Below are 8874 nucleotides of genomic sequence, written 5' to 3' on the forward strand. Positions count from 1 at the left end.
GAGGCTGAACCCTGGTGGGATTGACTGGGCATCAGGCAGAGGGTGCTGAGCACTTGTGGTGGGGATCACTGCTCTGACCTGGGCTTTGGTCCTCTGGCTCATTTCTCCCCTTCTTGTTCTTCTTCCTCCTTCTTCTTGTTTGTCTGCACCTCCCTGGTTTTCTTCTCCTCCTTCTTCTCCTTCCAGGTCTTATTCTCAGTCTTTTTATTTATCTTCTCTTCCTAATTTTTTTCCTCCTTTGTTTTTATTGCTCTTTTTTCCTTTTCTCTTTTCTCTTTTTCCGGAGCACTAAATCAGGATGTTGATGGAGGTCTCTGGTTCTGTTCCCAACAGGGCAGCCATTTGGCGCAGCCCATGAACGCGGCCTCGGAGTCCATGGAGGTGTAGGACAGGTCCTTGTTGTCCGCTTCTTTCCCTCTCCCACTCCCCACTGCCACCAGCTCCCCCTGGGCAACGAGGGGGCTCCCGGCTGAGCGAGGGCAGCGCGAACGTGCAGCGGCTCAAGGATCCGCTCCCTGCGCGCTTCCCGGGATAGGGCTGCCCTGGGCCTTGGCATGGACAGAGGGTCCCCCTTCTCTGCTGGGCGTGACCCTCCTGCCCCAGCCTCGCTCACTTCGATTCCTGTGCCTCCCGTGAGGGACACCCTCCACACAGATCCTGCTTCTGATTCCTTGGATCCACAGCACTGTTTTTCCGGGATTTTAGCCACGGCTTCCCCTGGGTAAGGGGCTGGGCTATGCAGGGGGGAGTGTGCTGGGCTTTCTCAGGACAGCGTTAATGGCTTCAGGCCCCCAAGAGCTCTTGTGTCTCCCTTTTCCCCACCAATATCCCTCTGTCCCCTCCTTCCCGACATTTGCTGCCATCACTTCATCCCCCGTCCCTGCCGCTCCTTCCTCCGCAGCGGGGTCTCCTCACGCTCTTTCCCTGCCCCAGCACGGGGGGCTGAGCCCACTGGAGCTTGTCCAACTGTCCTAGAGTCCCTTTTGGCATCTGCACGTCCCTGCACAGCTCCTTTGGATGCTGCCTTCCCCTGGGAAGGTGTCCTTGTTTATAACGAGGCGTGAAATGAAACTATAGAGATGATTTTAAAAATTGATATTTTATTGAAAGCATTGCCCTTAGAGTTCTCCTAGAGACCGCACAAAAAACAGTTTTCTCTCAGATTCTCATGGCTTTTTCAGCAAATCATATTCAATATATACCTTAATGATTGAGCCTAGGGCAAAGTGTTCATTTAGAATACAGAGGTTATTCTACAGTAATTTCTCCTCTGAGCAGTCAGCCAAGTCTCTGACTCTGGCAAAAGACTGATGGTCCAGAAGGAAGCACTGATCTTCCAATGGGAGAATTTGCACTCGGACAAGTTTTCCCAGAAGAATTATTTCAGCATATGTTTTCTGCAGCCAAGCACTGCTTTGTTCTGCGGATCTCAGGAAACGCTACCACAGCTGTCAATACCGACAGATTTGCAAGTAGCGGTTGCAAGCAGCATTACCTAATGGCCCAGTGCAGGGGCGTAGAATTCAAATCTCCACCGAGCTGATCCACTACCGCACCTTTGGAAATGTAGTAGCTGTGTAATAGCAACACAGGAAGGTCAGGAACAGGCACAATAAAATAGCAAAACATGATACGAATGGTAACACAGCTAAAGGAGTAAATGACTCCTAATAAAAAATTCACTAGAGAAGCAAACGGACAGAAGTGCTTTTGCAGTAAATGACACTGTTTCAAGAAAATGCTGAAGAAACAATACAGTCTTTAGCAAGGTACTTCTAAGATCAGCTTTCACCTTTGTTAAAAAAACCCACGAAAATAAAATTATTTCATGCAATACATGATTTCACATCTGAAGAAACCGCACTGTCTTTACATTCCAGTGACATCGACGCAAAGCTAAGCGCATCAAAATTTGAATTCTACCCTTTTCTTCTCAGGCACCGGCTTCCTTTTCCAGTACAAAAGCAACAAAGTGATTATAGGTAACAGTGGCAGAATACGCTCTGTTACTGTCACAGGGACTCCCGGCTTACTTCACCAGCTCCTGTCTGTTGTTTGTTGCTGCCCAGTGAAGAAGAGTCACATTTTCTTTGTCTGGTTGGCAAACATCGTATCCTGCTTCTACCAATTCTTTGCATCGCTCTAGCATTCCATACCTTAAACGAGGGGAAAAAAAAAAAAAAATCAATTTACTTATCATCTCTTCAGTATTCTCCAGTCTGGAAACAGTTGCATCCTAGAGGAAAAACACATATGAGAAAGATCACCCAGCAGCTCCTACTTGAGCAAATTCCACATTGCATTCAATGGAAGGCTTGTAAAAAGAATGAGGCTGTGCCTTGATGAGAAGTTTCTATTTAAAGAAAGCTGCTTGGAATGCTTTTATTCACAATAGCAACTGTAAGTGACTTCTCTTCTTCCACTACTGGGAGAAAACGAAACTGAAAACGTTTCCTTTGTAAAATATCCAGCCTGGCTCACATGTGAGGACACTCCCATCCATTGCAACACTTTGCACCCTCAGAATATGTACTTACTGTGTAGCCTTGACAATATCACAGCTGCTGGGGTCTTCAGCAACGGGATATGGGCCTGGGAGACCTTGCTCTCCACGGGCGCTCTGCCTGTTGTGCATATGGGGTCGATGAGGCCCGTGGCAATGGCTTGTACACTGTCAGTTAACAAAACAATTATTAACCGCTGGTATTTATCGGCTGCACACCACACACACCGCCCTCTTTACCAGAAGCACTCACTGTGTGTGTCAGCTTCTGTCAATACAAACGAAGAGGTTAATTCAAAGCACGGGTAAAACCACCTGGCAAGAGACCAATCCTTCTATTCAGCAGCCTGCAGAGCTGGTTCCCGACACAGCAGCCTCAGCCACAACAGCGCTGCCACACCAGAACCAACAGCTACGGCCTTGCGGAGGGTTTTAAACGCACTTGGGAGCCGCAGTGCCGCCCGTGCAGCCTGAAAGCCCATGCGAGGCAACAGACGAGGCACACGCAGGGCAGGACACGGACGGCTCTTGCCCGGCAGCGCCCGCCAGACCCCGGCGGCACCGCGGCCCGGCCCTCGCCGCCTGCCAGGGGCCCGCGGCCGCGCTCCGCACCCCCGGCCCGGGCAGCGCCGGGTCCCAGCCCCGCTCCAGCCCCGGCACTGCCCGCGGGCTCCCCGCTCACCGCCGGGCCGCTGCCCGCCATCCCCGCGGCCCCGCAGCTTCCTGCTCCCGCTTCCTGGGCACGCCTGCGGGGCGGGGCCGGGCACTCACGGCCCGGGCGGGGCGGGACCGGGGAAGCCCAGGGGAGCCATTCCTGAGCTGCCCCGGCCGCTGCGGAGCCGCTTGGGCGGGCAGATCGGCGGCTGCCAGGCTTGTTGAGCTGTGCCTGAAATGGCTCCTTCCCTTTTACCGAGGCAGCCACAGCGAAAAACTCTCTCGTTTTTGCACAGGATCCCCCCGGCTTGTGTCAGACAAGGACCCTTTTCTGCTGGCGAAGTTTTCGGGGGGTTGTGCCTCTGCAGCTGGAAGCGGTCCCTTGGTGAAGGCTCTGGAGCACAAGTCTGATGAGGAGCGGCTGAGGGAGCTGGGGGGGCTCAGCCTGGAGAAAAGGAGGTACAAGGGGGACCTCCTGGCTCTCCACAATTCCCTGCAAGGAGTAGTAGTGCCACCTCCCTGCTGGCACGGTTGCCACAGGAGTTCAAGGCCATTTGGGAGCGTTTCCACCCGTGGCCGAGCCCCAGTGTCCCCTCATAATGAGCGCAGGGTGAGGGAGGAGCTGCCATTTTAGGGCAGTCTGTGAGGGGCAAGTGGTCACCCCGCGAAGAAATGGGGATAACCTGGGAAAACACCCACAGGTGTCAAACACCCACAAGCTTCCCAGGTGAGGTGGGACCCTGGCAGCCCCCAGAGCGATGCCAGCTCCTCTGGCCTGAGGACAAACCCCGGCATGGGGTGACCGGAGACCGCCAGCTCTCGATGGCTCTGGGCCTGGGCAGAGCAGGGAAGGGCCTGAGGTGTCCCAGGGCTGTGGAGGACATGGGGGCCTCCTGCTCCTGGAGGAAACGTACCATGGCTCTTGGAGAATTGGAAGTCATCACTCACAGGCCATCAGAAAAGGGGTAATTATCACCCCCAGCTCAGCCCCCAGACCAGGGCTGACACACAGGACTCTCGCCATCCCCTCACAGCGGGGTCCTGGCTGGAAGGATCACAGCTCAGGTCAGGCCTTCAGGTAGAGGCTTGGAGAGCCATTCAAGGCACAAGAGGGTCAGCAGCCCAAATAAAAGGGAAGAAAATTGAAAGAGCAGGCACATTTATGAATCGTGCCAAAACCGGGCCAGGAGACACTTCAGAGACAGAGTCAGAGAAGTGGGTATTTGCTTTATTCCGCACGCCGGGTGTGTGGGGATCGCTCCTCCAAACACGCACACCGGTGCTCCCTACAACACAGTATTATGGGTTAAATTATGAATATTCATCACATTCCTTGGGACAGGCATGGTTGTACAAATGATTTCTCGGGAGTCATTAATATCATTAGCATACGGGTCCCGCATGCGCTGTGTGTCCTGGTGGTCGCGCCGAGGAAGGCCTCTCCTCTTCCTCGGGGGTCTTTCTGACGAAGACCACTAGTCCTCCTCACAGTGCACTTTTCAGCTTTCTCCCTGGGCATGCGTAGTCCTTTGAGGAATGATTCAGCGGGCTCTGAGATAATCCTTGTGCCCTCAATCTTGACAAGATTAGGGCGACTTCGGTTTCTTAGGTTTTGTAATTAACATCTGCTGTCTGAACTAACATTTGCTGTCTCCCAATAGTTAACTTGTGCTTACATGAGTTAGCTATTGACTGCCCCTTCCTCATTTATGAAAAAGGATGGTTTTTTCCCAAAGCCTGTATTGGTAGGTCAGGGCAGTAGACAGAAGGTGGCGCAGGTTAGCAGCTGGCACCTGCCCACAGGGCCAGGGAAGGCACCTGGGTGCTTTCCTGTGGCTAGACTGGTTACTGCACTTTCCATCTCCATCTCGTGGCCTTGCAGGTGGCCATCAAACGCGTGGCCCGGGAGAGCGTCCTGCAGTGGTACGAGCTGGTGAGTGAGCGGGGCCACCGCGACAGAGCGGGCCGTGGCGGGCGGGGATAAGGCCGGGGCCCCGAGGGCGGGAGGCGGCGCAGGGCGGGGGGAGCGGGCGTGGGCTCAGCGTGCGAGCCGGAGCATGGCGGGCCCGGGGATGCCAAACACCGGAGGTGGGGCCATCATTTGTTTTGAGGGTAGAGAAAGATTACTTGGGGGCTACAATGAGCCCAGCACCATGGGAGCAACTCCAGCATCTCAACATTTCCCATGGGCTCCATGCCCATGGCTTACGAGGCTGCAGACCCAGCTGGTCAAAGGCCCAGCCCTGCCTCCCATTTCAGTGGAGGAAAGAGGAAGAATTTTGTCAGGGCTCAACCTGAAATGACCTTTTGCCATTTCTGATTCTTCTCCCAGCATTGGAGAGGAGCAGCATCTCTGTGCCTGCCACCCGCTGGCCCTTGGAATGCACACACGAGCCCAGCTATCACTTCAGGTGAACCCAAGTGGCCGCGTCAGTTTGACAGGGCGGCTGTTGTTTCACTGTTGTTTCATTTCTTGGCTTGTTACAGCCCCTCCTGCCTGTACTACAGCCTGTGCTTGAAGACACAAAACTGCCATGATGCCTGGAGGAAAGGCATCAAAAGCTTGACAAAGGCTGAAGGGAACACTCTGATTACCCCTTTTCCCAAGAGGGTTCTTTAGCTGAAGTTGCTAACCAGGACCAGCCTTGACACCCCCGCATGGCTTTGTGGTGCTTTTATTTCTCGTGTGAGGAACGAGACAACTCTTAGAAAAATTAAAATAATTTATTAAAAACAGAAAAATTGAAAAATTACAAAAATTAGAAAACTATAAAAATTTGGGGTCCTAGTGGCTCAGGAGGTATGCCCCAGGAGCGCAGGGATTAGAGATCTTCAGGCTTAGACAGCACTGGACCTCTGGTGGAAGAACTTGCAGTGCTGGGCTGACTTTTAGCTAATCCAAAAGTCAAGGAAAAACTATTAAAAGCTCCTTAATAGGAGTAAGGCTTTAACACCCAGCACTGGCGTCCACTACATCTAATCTGCAGTGATCTCTGCGCTTGCTCTGAAGCGTGCCTTAAAAAAATATTAACATACATCTCATACATCTTAAAACATTTGTAGAAGTATACAATGAACATGGGAAAAATAACTCTTATCGTGTACAAGTGGCTTACAGTTTGAAAAGGGGTTTTAACTGGGAAACTTTTAACTGGGGGATTTTTAACTGGGAATGGTGCAAATAAACTGCTTTGAACCATTTAGAACACTAATAACAGAACTTGATTTCTGTACCCGGGCTGATGGGTTAATTTTAACATTCAATTAAAACATATTTAACTCAAAATTAACTAATTAAAGCACTTAACATGCAAAGACGAAGCTAATTAGGGATTTCAGGTATGACACTCGAGTCCTCAGTCCTGCGTGGGACTCGGTCACCGGGCGCTGCAGAGGCTCCGGCAAGGCATCAAAGACGCCTGCCCCGCACCCAAGGGTGGCGCAAGATCTCCTCCAGCGCTGGCCTGTCCGCGGGGTGCTTGGACAAACACCAGCGGATCAGATGTTGGCACTCTGGGGAGAGAAGCCAGAAAGCGCCCGTCACTTGCAGAAGGCTCCTGCCCAGCTGCTCCCGGCGCCCGCAGGGCCCGGGCCGTGCTGCGTGTGCTCAGAGCTGTGCCGGCCTCCCGGCTGACTCTGCCCTTTGCGGGACAGCGGCACGGCAGGACACGCGCCACCTCCTTCAGCCGAGCGGGCCACGCCGACCCCGTGGTCACGGGCCGCCGCCTGCGGCCAGCCCTTGAGGGCAGATCGACCTCCCGCGCAGCTGCGTGAGGGCCACGCTGGGCTGCGCGGTGCCATCTGCCAAAGCCTGCCTTCTTGAGGCCGGACACCAACCTGGAGAGACCTGCTGCCAGAAGAAGAGCTGCCCCGACACGATGGCACGGTCCTCCTGGAAGGGCGTGTTCCCGCAGACCATGACGTACAGCAGCACGCCCAGGGACCAGATGGTCGCCGAATGGCCGTGGTAGCAGCCAAGGCAGATCCACTCGGGCGGGCTGTACATGTGTGTTCCTAGGAGACACAGGCGGCGCTGTCCAGGCGCAGGCTGCTGCCTTCCAGAGCCTGGTGCCAGCCTCCTGGCGGAAGCAGGGGCTGCGCCGGTGGCCACAACTTCCCCCCGGGGCCGCCCGGCGTCCCCCAGCCAATTGGCCAAAGCCAGGAAACCATTCTGCGAGGCAAACAAGGCCAGCGGAGCAGCCCAAGCCCTTGCGGGCCTGCCAAGCCGAGCGGCCGGGGCCTGGCTTTGGCAGCCCCCCTCTGTGGGCAGGGCCGGCAGCCGGCTCCTGGGGCACAGCATCTGGCCCGTGCCAAAGGGCAGCCGGCAGCCGGCTGAATGCCGCACCCCGCAGCCCAGGAGGGAACGGGGCCGTGCAGTGCCGGGCACTGGGAGCGGGGCCCGGCCTGTGGGCTCACCGGCAAATCGCGTGAAGGCCTGCTCCTGGAGGAAGGTGCCGCAGCCGAAGTCGATGAGCTTCAGGTCGCCACTCTCCGGGTCCACGAGGAGGTTCTCCGGCTTGATGTCCCGGTGCAGGACGCCGCAGGCGGTGCAGTGCCGCACGGCCTCCAGCACCTGGCAGAAAAGCCAGCGCGCCATCTCCTCGCACAGGAACCCCTGCTCCAGCAGGAAGGCCAGGAGATCCTGCGATGACTCCGGACGCTCCATCACCAGCAGGAAGCTGTCAGGCAGCTCAAACCAGTCGAGGAGCTGGATGATGTTGTGGCAGCCAGAGCCCACCTTCTCCATGAGCACAATCTCCATGGGAACACGGGTGCCGTCGGGCTGTGAGGAGGAGACAGTGCCTGCAGCAGGCCTGATGCCGCCCTGTGGCTGCGCTGCCCCGTGCCTGGGATGCCCCAGTGCCCCCCCTCGGGCAGCCTCCCTGGTGCTTGGGCTTCCTCCCGCCCAGGGGATGCTTGGGGGGTGCCCCCCTGCCCGGCCCCACCTCCGGTGTTTGGCATCCCCGGGCCCGCCATGCTCCGGCTCGCACGCTGAGCCCACGCCCGCTCCCCCCGCCCTGCGCCGCCTCCCGCCCTCGGGGCCCCGGCCTTATCCCCGCCCGCCACGGCCCGCTCTGTCGCGGTGGCCCCGCTCACTCACCAGCTCGTACCACTGCAGGACGCTCTCCCGGGCCACGCGTTTGATGGCCACCTGCAAGGCCACGAGAGACGGGGCTGAGCTCAAGCCCTGCCCCGCCCCGCCCCGCCCCGCCCCTGGCCCTCCTCCCGCGCCCCGCCGTCCCGGCCACCTACCGGGCTCCCGTCCGAGAGGCGGATGCCCGAGAAAACGGTGCCGAAGCCACCGCTGCCCAGCTGCGGGCCCAGCTGGTACAGCTCCTGCAGCTTCTTCTTTTGCCCTGCGACCGAGACCGAGCCATCAGCCTTGCGCCCAGGGCCCCCCCGGCCGAGTGCCCGCGAGTGAAGCGGGCCGAGCCAGCGCGGGCCACGTTGCTCTGACCTGCTTGCTGCTGCGCGCCGGGCAGCGGCCACCGCCTTGCAGCCGTCGGGCTGGCGAGCGGCAGAGCTGGGGCAGGGGAGCGCGCAGAGGCGGCTGCAGGAGCCGGAGGGCAGCGGGGCAGGGCGGCACCGTCGCTGTCCCCGGCGTCGTGGGCTGGACTCTGCTGTTGAGGACGGCCGGGGCTACAGCCCGAGGACTCGCACAGGGGGGTGTCAGGAGCAGCTGCAAACCAGCGAGGGGTTTTTTGAAGCCGTGGCAT

General features: G+C 57.1%; 1 long non-coding RNA gene across 1 annotated transcript; it reads right to left on the reverse strand.

Annotated features, from left to right (window-relative positions):
• Positions 1 to 1374: 1374 nt before the first annotated feature.
• On the reverse strand, positions 1375 to 3211 carry LOC309573871. The gene is made up of 3 exons (XR_014226469.1): positions 3186 to 3211; positions 2538 to 2671; positions 1375 to 2156 (listed from the first exon to the last, which is right to left on the reverse strand). It is a non-coding gene; the product is annotated as an uncharacterized lncRNA (long non-coding RNA).
• Positions 3212 to 8874: the final 5663 nt, after the last annotated feature.

The sequence above is a fragment of the Coloeus monedula genome (assembly GCF_965178545.1).
Source record: "Coloeus monedula genome assembly, chromosome: 6".
In the NCBI taxonomy this organism is placed as follows: domain Eukaryota; kingdom Metazoa; phylum Chordata; class Aves; order Passeriformes; family Corvidae; genus Coloeus; species Coloeus monedula.